The sequence below is a fragment of the Giraffa tippelskirchi genome, chromosome 4, assembly GCF_054371585.1.
Source record: "Giraffa tippelskirchi isolate mGirTip1 chromosome 4, T2T-mGirTip1v1.2.pri, whole genome shotgun sequence".
Lineage (NCBI taxonomy): Eukaryota > Metazoa > Chordata > Mammalia > Artiodactyla > Giraffidae > Giraffa > Giraffa tippelskirchi.
Window position 1 is genome coordinate 170779704 of NC_137278.1, and position 13676 is coordinate 170793379.

Sequence of the window (13676 nt, forward strand, 5' to 3'; positions counted from 1 at the left end):
GTTGACTCTACCCTTCAACGTGTTTTCTTCCATCTTGAATTAGTAAGAGCAGGGCAGGACCATGTCAAATCCTTGTGTAATAATCACAGCAAAGACTTACATGGTGCTAGACTCAGTTTTTGGAGAAGGCAATGGCAACCCACTCCAGTGTTCTTGCCTGGAGAATCCCAGGGATGGCAGAGCCTGGTGGGCTGCCGTCTATGGGGTCGCACAGAGTCGGACACGACTGAAGCGACTTAGCAGCAGCAGCAGCAGCAGCAGCAGCAGCAGCCTCAATTTTTTTTTTAAAGGTTATACTAATTAATTTTTTTTATTGAAGTGTAGTTGATATACAATGTTGTGTTAATTTCTGCTGTACTGCAAACTGATTCAGTTGTACATATATATGCATTTTTTAAATAATCTTTTCCATTATAGTTTATCATAGGGTACTGAATATAGTTCTCTATGCTATACAGTAGGACCTTGTTTATCCATTTCATATATATAATAGCTTATATCCTCTAACCCCAACCTCCCACTCCATCCCTCCCCCAACCCCCTAGGCTCAGTTCTTATAAACACTAACTCCAGTCTCCCATTTTTACCATTCGGTCAATTAGCTAAGACAGGGTGGCAAGTGACTTGCTCAAGGTCACACAACTGAGCCTGCAGCTGACTCCAGAGCCAGGGCTCCCAGCCTCTGTGGCCTCCTCTCCCGGAGCTGGGAGGGGGCGCTCTGGAGAGCACTATGTCCAGCCCTCTCACTTCACGCAGGTGAAAACCTGGCAGAATGAACTTCCCTCCTCCATGATGAAGCCACAGTTTGCTCAGTAATAAACTCAGCAAAAGGTCGGGAATAGCAGATCACCCTTGACATTTCCTTAGGCATCGTCACATGGCAGCCCCACAGACAGTCTCTAATCAAACCAGTACAACCTGTCTTTCCTCCAGATCTGGCTCTGATCCCTGCCTCCTCACTTCTACCCAGAAATAGGAGCTGGTGTGCATGTAGGGTCCAGGGAGCATCTCGAGACACTGGATTCCGGCTCCAGGAGGGGAGAACAGGACCGGAGCTGATGGGGAAAAAGTTCGGGAGGTGCCCTCACTCTGGGGGAGGGGTGCTCGGTTTGGGAGGGAGGCTGTGTGTTAGGAGTGGGCAGGTCTTTGCTGTGTGGGTCTGTCCTGTGGTTGCTGCCACCCACCTGAGTACAGGTAGCATCTCTATCATGCAACAGAAAACGTCCCCATGTGTTTCTCAATGTGCCCTGGGGTGGGACTGGGGGCAGAGGACCAGCAACTGGACTGATGCTCCTTGAATAACATGGGGTGGAGTAGCCACCGCGTTCTCTCTCTCTCTCACACACACACACACACATGCACACACATATTCTCTCTCTCATTGCCCACAGGGCTAACTTCTGTAACTCCATCCAGCTTGGGGATGCCTTCTGTCACCCACACAAATAATAAAAAGGAACATTTATTTTACTTTCCCAAAGGTTAATTTGTCTTTATTGTTGGTGCAGTTTTTATAATATTTTGATGTTAAAAATTCTTCGTATTTCAGAACAACTGTTCCGAACAATGATGAACCTGTTCACTATTTGGCACAAGTCCACGTGTGCTCTGTTTCGGTCTCTGGTCCACACGTTACTCATTTACACTGAGAATCATGTCTCCACTGGCATTTGGGGTGGGAATTCATGCCCCCAAACAAAATAACTTCAGCCTTCAACTTAAAGAAGGCAACCTGCCGCGTATGGCGTAAATTGAATGCTGGGTTCAAGAGTCCTTATTACAGAGTACTTCTCAAACTTGAGCTTGTGTCAGAGCTTGAATCACCCAGACGGCTAGTTACAAGGCAGATAGCTGCCCCCCACCCCCGCCACCTCCACACCGTGTCTGACTCAATAGGTCTGAGGTAGGGCCCCTGAGTTTGCCTTTCTAACAAGCTTCCTAGTCACGATGATGCTGTTGATCTGGGGCCCACATCATCCTCATGGTTAACGCACTACCCTAATTACAAAATCTCTTTGCTGTCAATAATTTAAAAACTAGGTACTTCCTATATGTATTCATTTCAACACACGGCTCATTCACGTGTTCAACAGGTAATCATGGAGTAGCTACTGAATGGCAAGGTCTAAGCACTGGGTACTCACGGTGGAGAAAAGCAAGCCCTTGGCATCAGTCAGGACATTAACAACCTAGTATCACCAATTAAAAATATCTTAAAGTGACAGGCAGTGAGAAGCGCTACCAGGAAGAGAACAGCAGGGGATACAGAGGGATGAGAGATGCTACTTCAGAGAGGATGGTCAGAGAAGGACTATTTAAATGGGTGACATTTGCGAAGACTCAAGGGAAAAAAGATTGTGAGCGGTGCAGACATTTGGAGAAGAGCATTCAAGGCAGAGGGAATGGCAGGGGGCAAACCCTGGTGGGAGGTACACGTTTGGTGTGTCTGGCGACTCAAGGACACCTGTAGGGATGGAAGAGAGGGAGTGACAAGGAGAGGGGTAGGAAGAGAAGGCAGAGGAGTGGGTAGCACGGGGAGGGTCTTCCAACCTGGGGTTGGGGTTTTAGCTGAAAGCGAAGGAGAGGTAATGCAGAGGGTGACATGATCTGACTTCTGTTTCCAAAGGACCTCTCTGGCTGCTGGATGGAGAGCAAGATGGCGAGGGCCGAGGCTGGAGGCCAGTTAAGGGGCTGCTGCTGTCACCCAGATAAGAGATGACAGTGGCTAGGTTAAGACAGGAGGCGGCTAGCAATAACTGGAAAGATTTAGGTAGGATTTAGGTTGACAGAGCCAATAGGATTTGCTGACAACCTGGATGTAGGAAGTGAGAACCAGATGGAGTCAAGGGCCACTGGTAGGATTTTTAGCTAGGGCAGCCGGAAACATGGTGCCTCTTCAGCACTTCTTAGGGTCTGGCTGTGGCTCCTGGAACAACCAGCAGGGAAACAGACAGTGAAGACATGATGTCTGCCCTCAACACATCACATCTAGTGCAATACTCAATAAACATTGAGTGCTTGGATAAAGTGACTCCCCAGAGCAGGGGCAGTCCCTTTGGGGTCACATGTTGCCAGCTTATCTGATTAGAAACACCCCTTTCTGGGCTCCACTTGGGTAACAGATGCCAGGTGAGAAACTGCCTTGGCATCACATACATAGCTGGCTGAGTATCCGTGTAGGTTAGAGATCTGTGGTTTACAAACTCACTGGAATTGGAAAGAATCAAAGAAATTAGTTTAGAAGAATCAAAATGGCATTCCAGATGAACTCTACTTAGGCTTATATTATGTCTATTATATCACAGGTATGGTATGCTCTAATAGATTAGTACTCTTCCAGCCATGGATGACCAGAAGAGTGTTTTAGTTGTAATTATGCAATAGCTGCTAGCTGGCAGGAGAGAGGAGGAGGATCTCTGATTTTCTTGGTATTATTTCTAGTCATCAATTGTTCCTATGTAATTCAATGTCAGATGGGAGCCTTCCTACTTCTTGAAAGCTTCAAAAAATTAATATCCATCTCCAATTCCATACACAGTGGATGTCTAAATCAAAATTTCTGTGAATTTGGTGGGGAGGCAAGGACTCTTCCTGTCAAGGTCACTGCTATCTCCAGACTATTGCTTCTTCTGGTATTGTCTTTGTCTCACACCAAACTGATGGCCCGTGAAGCTCGTTTCCTTCCTTATCCTTATTTTCTGCTGTAACCTGATTATAAGCAAGGGTCCCATGTGACCCAGTCTTGGGATGGAGTTGTATTCAGGGAGAATAGTTCAGCAAGCAAAGGTAATTAAAAAGTAATTCCAATTTTTATTTGTATCTTTCCAATCAAACTGAAGAGGATCTCAATCAGATTACATAGTTTCATTTCTTAAGACTCTCTTCTTATCTTGCCAGACCTCACTTACATCCCCATGTGCTTCTATATTTTTTCACCTGCCAAACCTTTCTCCCAAGTTTTCCATCTTCCCTTTGGTCTTTATAGTTCTGTTTCTTTATTTCTGATCTTTCTTCAAATTATCACAGAAGGATGTAATATAAGATGCAAAAGACTGAACTTGCATTAGAGAGAATTAGAGGAAAGCTTTATTAATGCTTTTTATCCCCATTCTCCCTCCTGAAATCTGCCTACTAAAGTACTAAAGATAATTTTCTTTGTTCTCTTAACTTCTCCCCTTCTTCCACAGTCACCAAAACAGTCATTAGTGAAGAACAGTTCACTGGAGATTTGGTGGGAGAAAGGTAGGGCTTCCATCACAAAAATGCAAATCACTTTAAAATGTGCATTAGACATCTGTGCATTTAAGAGACATTTCAGCCACCACCCGGGGGTTTGCCCCCCACATTAGCCCATCTCAACCCATTTTAATGGTTTCTTTATGCCACTCGTCTCCACTGATCTTCAGTATGTCTCTGCTCCTCTCAGGTACGTGCTCAGTAGTTCAGCTGTGTCTGACTCTTTGTGATCCCATGGACTGTAGCCTGCCAGGCTCCTCTATCCATGGGATTCTCCAGGCAATACTGGAGTGGGTTGCCAGGCCCTCCTCCAGGGGATCTTTCCAACCAAGGGATTGAATCTGAGTTTCTTATGTCTCTCCTGCATTGGCAGGTGGATTCTTTACCAGCAGTGGGAAGCCCACTCCTCCAAGGAGCAAATCACAAATTCTGCTCCTTATCTTTGCAAAACAGTTTGGCCTGTGAGCAAAGGAGTTGAGAGCAGGGGCACCAGAGCCCATCTGCCTGGTTTGAATCTCGCCTCTGATTTACCAGCTGTGTGATGTTGGGAGAGCTTCCTACCTTCTTGTCCTTTAGTTTCTTCATCTGCAAAATGGAACCAATGCTCATACCTACCTCATAGGATTGTTAGGAAGATTAACTAGGCTAACTGACTTTCGGTCCTTGGGGAGCATCTTGTGCCTTCAGGAGCTCCAGAAGCCTCAGCTCTTACGACTCCTCGGTTTCGGGGCTCACGTGTTGTCTTCTAACAAAGAGACTTGTCAAAGTCTTTTCCAAACAAAGGCCATTTCCTCTCCAGGAAGGATTTTGCTACCTGTCAATGCTGCTTTACCCTGTTGCTTCTTGTAAGGGACTCTGGGTTCCAATCCTGACTGCTGTTTTCTAGCTCAACCCTTCAACTCTGAGAGTCACAGTCTCCTCATCTTAGTTTTTCCTTAAAATATTTTTATTTATTTGGCTGTGCCAGATCTTAGTTGTGGCATTCAGGATCTTCAATTTTCATTGCAGCATGTGGAGTCTTTTAGTTACAGCATGTAGAATCTAGTTTCCAGAACAGGGATCAATCCCGGTCTCACTGCATTGGGAATATGGAGTCTCAGCCACTGGACCACTAGAGAAGTCTCTCAGTCTCTGCATCTTTGAAATGGGGGTAAGAATTCTATGATTGATAGGATTAAGGGAAATTGCATGTGAAGCATCTATGTTAAGAATGGTTTATCAAGTATTGGCTGGGTACTGGGCATTCTCCCATATGCAGGTAACCCTCGCTTTTAGAAAGTTTTCATTACATTACTTCACTTTTGTGAAAGACCTATTAGAACCTGTTTCATTAACTGAAAGAAATTTGAAGAGGATTTTTGCTTTTATGAAAAAAAGCAAACAATGAACGTGGCCTTCAGAATTTGTTTTGCAGGGAGCCATGACAGAGGCATTGCACACCCCTGGGAGCAAGAGGGGCCCCAGCCAGCTCCTTCCCAGAGGGCTACCCTTGGCCTCTCGGCAGAAAGCTACCATAACTGTCAAGTCTGTGAGCATCTGTGCTGTATCTTGATCCATTTTGTTTGTCTGTTAGCAAGATGTGTGCTTAGGTATTTGCTTCTTTGCTTTCCATCATTTTGGTTTATGGAAGGTTTCATAAGAACCTCTGTACTTTTGGATAGCAGGGGACACCTGTAAATTCTCTGCTCAGTGGCCAACACCCAGGATGATCAATAGATGTTATATCGGCTCATCCCAGAGAGATGGGGAGCGTGGTTACTTATGAAGGACAGGTGCTCCCAGGTAACATATGATTAGAATTGGGATCAAGGTGCAAGGGAAAGTCAAGGGAGGGCAAGATCCCCGGGCCTTCCTGCCAGAGGAGGATGTATAATCAGGGAGGATTTGAACAGGAAACATGGGGAAGGAACAGCAGACAAGAGGGGCACCTGAGCAAAGGCTGGGAGGTAGGCCTGCGCTTTGGTGAGATGTAGCTCCCCTAAACCACTCTTCTGATTCAGCCAAGTATACCAGCAGGAAGCAGAACAGCTGGCCTGGCCAGGCCAAAGTGTTCCCATCAGGGGCAGGTGAGCGACAAGGGCAGAAGAGAGGGCTGCGGGAGGCTCCCTGCCAGGTGGAGGTGTTCAGACTTTAATGTTATTATTAATAATCATGACAAAGCAGTATGATGGAGCATCATTTGTTGTGCTCTGAGGTACCAAGCACTGCCCTAGAGGGACTGGATTCTCTCATTTCTCCCATTTTGCAGATATATGGACTCAAGCTCAGAGAGCAAAGACCACACATCGAATCAATGTCAAGGCCTGGACTGAGTGTCAGATTCACCTGATCCCAAGGTCCAGGCTGTGGCTATAATGAGAGCAAGCATCAGCCTGGGATATCAGCAGCCTCTGTGTATTTGACAGGGGTCACTCTTAATGGACAGCTCTCTTCCAGGATGCAAGGAGTTGGGGACAGTCTTGTCCTCTCCTCCTTCCCCTCTTTTTCCTCAAATCCCTCTGCACAAGGTCACAGCCAACTGAAGGCTCCCTCAGGCCACCCTCAGTACCCCTGTGGGTCTGTCATCCATGGAGTTGGGTTTAATAACCATGGAGTCCAAGTGTCCCAGGGCTCCTTCTTTCAGCTTTCCTCATCCAGATTGGACCTAGCAAGGTGGAGATGGCGGGGGCAGGAGAGGGAGAGGAGACTCCTCTCTCTGCACCTTCCCAACCCTGCTTTGGCATTTTATGTGCTGGGAATGAGAAACCTAGCGTTGCTATGGAAACTGCCATCCCCTGCTCCCTCTCTCATTCTCTGTGGGCAGTTCTTGTGTGTAACATGGAAGTGCAGGGCTCCCTGCTGCCCAGGGGGTTGGAATTCAGGAGGACCATCTCTGGGGGTGGGGATGCAGGGGTGGATGGGAGCTGACAGAGGGGCCTCCTGCTGTCCTGCTCCCAGGAGGCGTTTCAGGGCCTCTGACCTGAGGGCAGCATGAGGGACAGCCATGGAGCTCAGGCTGCATCTCTGGAGTGAGCCTGGTAACAACGCTTATTCACACTCATTGCAAAGAAGAGTTCGCAAAGTATAGTCAGCTGGGCTGTTTGGAAAGAGCTTGGGTCCTGAAGTTCCTGAGACTCAGGCTTGAATACCAGCATGGGTAACTTCTCCAAGCTTCCATTCCCCACATCTGGAAGCTGAGCAACCTCAGAAGTGGTCACATGGGACCAAAACTGTGCCCCTGTCCCCTGCCTGGAGGCTACTTCAGAGACAGCATCTGCTTAAGGGAGGAGGGGGAGTCCCCTCTCCTCCCTTCCCCATCTCACCTGATTCTACTCAGGTAGGCACTACAAGCCCACTTTACAGAAGAGAAGACTGAGGTCCAGGCCAGGGAAGGAAGGGGCTCACAGTACACAGAGTCAGGGCAGGGCCTAGGGCTGAGCAGAAGCCTTGCACTCTCCCCGATTTCCCAACAGCCCTTCTTGCTCTTGGCACTGCTGCCTGGAGCTGGCCTTAATTGTCAGGCATGTGACCTGCAGGACTCCCTCCCTCTGAGCCACGTGCTAAGCCCCAATCCCTCTTGATGCTGTCATGGTTGGGGGGGATCAAGCCTGCGGCAGAAACACCTCTCTTTTGGCTTTTAATACTAAAATAGAATAAAGTACTGTACCTTCTCTGTGGGAAATGAAAGATGGGACTGGGGAGAAAAACAGCCCTCCAGTCCCCAAATCAACACCCCCGTCAGCACCCCTCTCAGCTTCCAGAAAGAAAACATTCCTTCCAGGTGATTTGTTAGCTCTTTCTGGGGCAGAAGAAGGTGGAAAACTAATTTTAACTTCTCAGGGATTTTTTTTTTTTAGCTTTTATGTTTTTCAGACCAGAGGTAGGGCATCAAGTGCCCTTAGGTCCACTGATCTGGGGAAAGACTTGAAGCAGACAAGTAATTTTGCCTCCACTAGCCAAGTCTTGCAAATCTCAGAGGGTAGAGATGCCGAGAAGGTCAAAGTCTGGTGCTAACCCTCCCCAGATAAGCTCCCACTCCTCCCTCCCCCAAATCCAAGGAAAGTGTCACTCCAAGAGTTAGGAGACTGAAGTCAGACGTGTGAATCTGTGAAACCTAGATTTGCTGTGTGTCCTTGAGCAAGTCATTTCCCCTCTCTGGGCCTCAGTGACCTCATCATTCACAGGGGAACAATAATTGCTGTCTTGGCCACTTCCTAGGTGGCTGTGAAGATTCAAAGCAGTGCTGGGCTGATTTCTTGGCCCCAGTATTTAGAGGGGCATAGCAAAACTGGCGAGGGTCCCACAAGGAGTCATCAGAATGGGGAAGGAACCCCTAGTCCATCCACTGGAGCGAGAGAACCAAGAGATCAGGCTCTATCTTGTGTTCAGCCCAGTGTCTGGCACGTGGAAGGTCATTAATGCATGTTTATAAATGAGAGGTCAATGAGCATTCCCACTGGGAATGGGGGCAAAGGTTAGCCTGGAGAAGAGGCTGATGGGAAATTGGTTAATTGACCTCCAGGCAGCAGAATGACTGTGATGGAGTATAGAGAAGAGATGGTTAGAGACAGGTCCTGGGACCACAAGTAGACTCTGTAAGAGGACAAATTTCAACTCCACATGGGGACTATGGAGGAGGGGGAGTGAGCTTGCATTAAACATTTGCAATGTGTCTGGGTTCTGAAGAGAAACAGCTGAAGTCCTCGCTGAGAGGTTGTAAAGGGTAGGGAGAGAACCCAGTGGCTGGAGCCAGACAGCTTGGGTCTGAAATTTGCCTCTGCCACTAACCAGCTGTGTGGTCTTGGGAGAGTTAATTCCCATCTCTGAGTCTGGTTCCTCATCTATAAACTAGGGGTAATGATGTTATTGAATTCAGGAGTAGCTGTAAGAATTATAGCATATATACACATAGACATATATATATCAATCCCAGAACAAAGCCTGGCAAAGAGTAAGTGTTTAGTAATTGCTTTGTGAGTGTTGGCCAGTATCATTACTTTCCCTTGGTCTCAAGCTACTTGGTTTCATCTGATCTTTGTAATGATCCTATGAGAGGTACCATTTTCATCTCCATTTTCCAGATGGGGAAACTGAGGTCCATGGAAATTCAGCAACCTGTGAGAGGGCACTTGTCTTGAAAGTGGCAGTATAAGAACTTGAGCCCAGGGCTGCCTTCTTGGAAGCCTGCACTCCTAAACACTGCAGGGCTCCTATCATCTCCCCGAGGGGGAACCCCACCGTGCCCCCATTTCCCAGCCTAGGAGGCAAATGCCCAGGAAGAACAAGGTCGTGACTCGATGTCTCAGAGCCGTCCAGAGGCAGAGCTCAGGTTTGGCTCCAAAGCCCACAGGCTTGCTTTCCACTGCACACACCTGCTAAGCACGAGTGCCACTGAGGGTAGAATGGGCCACCTGTCTGCCTGTTGCTGGACCAGCACAGGGAGAAAGGCTGCTGAGGCTCAAGATGGCACATCAGCTCTATCACAGCCTGAGGGTGGATGATCACGTGAGATGATGAGCATTGAAGCTCTTCAGAAGGTGGCAATGCAACAACACATGTGACAGAAGTGAGAAAGCACGCAGCCCTTGCTCCTGCTGTCACAGCCAGCGGGGGCCAGAAGAGCCCAGAGTCCCATTGATGGGGGAGCAGGACGTCCCACCGTGGTCCAGGTAATACCTCGCCCAACCTTCTCTCCTCTGTCTCTGTCTGGGTTTCTGTCCCTCCACCTCCTTCCCTTTGTCTCCCATCCTCCTTCCCTCCCTTTCAAGAAAATGAATCATGCCCCACTCGCCAGCAGCACACCACCAGGATGAGTAATTAATCCTCCATCTTTCTTATCTATTCCCTTGAGTTTTGGTTACTTTTGGCCAAAATATAGTCAAAGACACGTGGTGTCCAGAGTAAGTTACAGAGTTTAATTTCTCTGCATGAAAATGTGTAGCATTCTAAAGGTCATCTTATAAAAAAAAAAAAATCCTGGATCAGTGCAATGCCACGTCAGCTCAATTGCTGTGTCAACGTAAGAAGCCAGGGCAAAAATAGATAATCTAAGAGTTATTTGCTCGTCGTGTGAGGCATAAGCTATTTATCTTTTCTGGAATTGAGTTAAAACTACTCCCAAGCCATTTTAGAGAAGGATACTGATATAAAGGATGGAATAAGAGATAATAATAGGAAGTTGTGCTGGCTTCAGGGTTTCTTAAATAGAGATTCGATGAACTGGAGGAGTCTGAAGAGATCTGGCTTTCATTCAGGCAAATAATACATCTATTCATTCTTTCTTTCTTCCTTTCATTCATTCAGGATGAAGGGTTTACTCTATTCCACAGCCAGAAAATACAAAGAAGACAGAAACACACTGACAGGAAATGGGGACATGTCTCTGTTCTTCTGGAACTCTGGGTCCAGGGGAGGACAAGGCAGGTAAACAGGAGTTAGGGTGGAGAGGGCAGAATGCTGTGATGAAGGCATATGGGGACCACGGGGCCATGCAGAGGGGCCGTGTGCTAGCATTGTGTGAAGCCCTGGGGCTGTGGACATTGCCCAGACAGGCTTAGACTCAGAGTTACTGATGGCACATGGGGTTCAGCTGACCAAACCCAGTTCTATGGGTATGGTCCTCAGAATGCCCTGTGACCAGGGTGGGCTTTAGAGATAGGAAAGAAGACCATCTGGAGAGTGGTGGCAAAGCCACAGATGTGGACATGTGCAGAGTATTTTAAGGGAGTGAGTGAATGCTGAGGTGACTCTAGCAGGAGTTCATTTAGTGGAGTAGCAGGAGAAGGGGCTGGTAGGATGTGGAGGGTGGGGATCCTTGGGAGGGATTCTGAGCCGAGAGCTGCATGGGCAGAATAGCCATCTGCGGGGCTTTGAGCAGACCACTGCAGAGGCTGGTTCCAGCCTGGGAAACGTAAGCCTGAGCAGGTGGGAGGCTCGCCACTGCTCTCCATCTGTTGAGGAAGAGTCACATAAGTGCCACCTGGCTTCCTGGGGGTTAACAGCAGCATCTGGGAGGCAGAGAGCATGTCTCTGGGGCAAGATACTTGATTGGGCCCAACCATGATTTATTCAGCAGCAACAGACACCCACAGCCTGAGGCCAGTGCTGGCCTTGGTCGTTCTCCAGGACTCGATCTGGGTGCACATACCTGTCTCTTTGGAAGACCAGGGCATGGGGTTGGGGGGGGTGGTGGGAGACAGAGGCCAGACCAGAAGGAGTAGCCTCCTCCATCTTTAGCTGAATGGGGGTGGGGGTGGGGAAGAGGACGTGTCTGGCTCACCTGGAGTGAGCACCGCCTGCTCCAAGGGTCACCGGTCCAGTTCTGTCCCCCAGGAGTTCTTCTAGGCTCACCACGAGATTCACCATCCCAAGTGATCCCAGACAGAACTCACCTAGTAATCCCAGACAGAACTCACTGCTCCCCAACATTGTGCAGACCCCACTCACATCGTATGTGTGCACACATGCACATTCTGTGTGCTTGCAAACTACAGGTGTGCTGTGTTTTTCATAAATCCCAGCTGGCATGATGTTGGGCTTCCCTGGTGGCTCAGTTGGTAAAGAATCTGCCCACAATGTAGGAGACCTGGGTTCGATCCCTGGGTTCGGAAGATCCCCTAGAGAAGAGAACGGCTACCCACCCCAGTATTCTGGGCTGTTGCATTATGTTAATATAGACTGAGTAATGGTAAACTGTCACTAATAAGACCTAGTTAGTATTTGCAGGTCATTCTGTATTTTTCCAGAACCTGCTCACATCTATATTTTCCTCATTGGTCTCATCGTAATCCTGAGCTGTAGAGAGGGCAGGTCTCTACTCTCAGTGGCCCAGAGAAGGTCACCCAGTTAGTTAGTGACTGAACCAGGAGAAGCCAAACCTGCTTGACTCCATGTTCCTAGTGCAGTTTAAAGAGACAAAGATCTCTCATTATCTGCCCTTAGAGGCATGGCAAGTACTTTTCCAAGCAATTTTTAACACTGCCAATTTAATGATCATTTTGTTTAAAAATTGTTTTTATCAAGCTAATGGTTTAATCGGGTAGCTCAGATGGTAAAGTCTTCCCTGGTGGCTCAGACGGTGAAGAATGTGGTCTCTGCAATGTGGGAGACCTGGGTTTGATTCCTGGGTTGGGAAGATCCCCTGGAGAAGGAAATGGCAACCCACACTCCAATATTCTTGCCTGGAGAATCCCTATGGACAGAGGACCCTGGCAGGCTACCGTCCGTGGGGTCACAAAGAGTCGGACACGACAGAGTGATTAAACACAGCACAATGGTTTAATACTTTGGCCACCTGATATGAAGAGCCAACTCACTGGAAAAGACCCTGATGCTGGAAAGATTGAGGACATGAGGAGAAGGAGGCGACAGAGGATGAGATGGTTGGATGGCATCATCGACTCAGTGGACATGAGATTGAGCAAATTCCGAGAGATAGTAAAGGACAGGGAAGCCTAGTGTGCTGCAATCCGTGGAATCACAGAGTGGGATATGACTGAGCGACTGAACAACAAATGGTTTAATAGTAACGTGGAAACTCACTAGCCAGTCATGTTAAGATTAGCCATGCAAAGTTGATATTGGCCAAAGTTTGATTTTTCACTGTGCACACCAAAACCTAACCCTGTTTCCCTCCCTATGTCCCACCCTCCTGGGATGTGTGGCCATGAAGCCTGAGGCTAGCCAGTGTCAGGCCTCTCCCCAGCCCAGCTGGCCACTCATGATGGGCCACTCACTCCCTAATGATGATAAACTCCCCCTTGACACACACATTTTTTTTTTAAAACAGACCCTAAGCTAACCACTTAGCAGGCACCCTCTCAATGAATCATGACAACAGAACTATAAAGTAGCTATCAGTATTATTCTCATTTTGCAAATGGGGAAACTGAGGTTCAGAGAGGCCCAGTGACGTACTAACAGTTACACAAGTCAGGAGAAGGGTGGGCTATTTGTCCCCAGCATCTGAGAGAGTAATCATTAAGTTCTATTGTCTCCCTCTACTCTAGATTTTCTGCCACAGCAGGGCTCCTCCTCCACTGCCAGGACCCCAGGTGGGAAGACCATGGACTTGGGAAGTATGCCTGGAGGGAAGTTGAGTTCTGATTTGCAGCAGTGGCCACCAAGGCCAGGGCAACTGGGTGATTAACCTACATTAGACCCCCCGTCACGGCTGCTCCCTCCAGCTCCTCGTCAGAGTCCTTAATTATGAACTAACAGTGGTTCCCAAGTGGAGGAGGAAGGAAGGATGGGTGGCAGAGCGAGCGTGCAGATGGCCCTTCTGGCGAGCGTGGGCTTCATCTGGTCTTTATGTAAGAGTGGCTCTGCTTCCCAGATCGCCTTCGAGGCAGACGCTTAAACACTTGTTTTGTGTTTATGATACAGAGGAAGAAATTAAAAGTCCCCCAGGGGACAATGAGGAAGGAAAAAAAAAAAACACAGGAGTGACTCTGAGGGCTTGT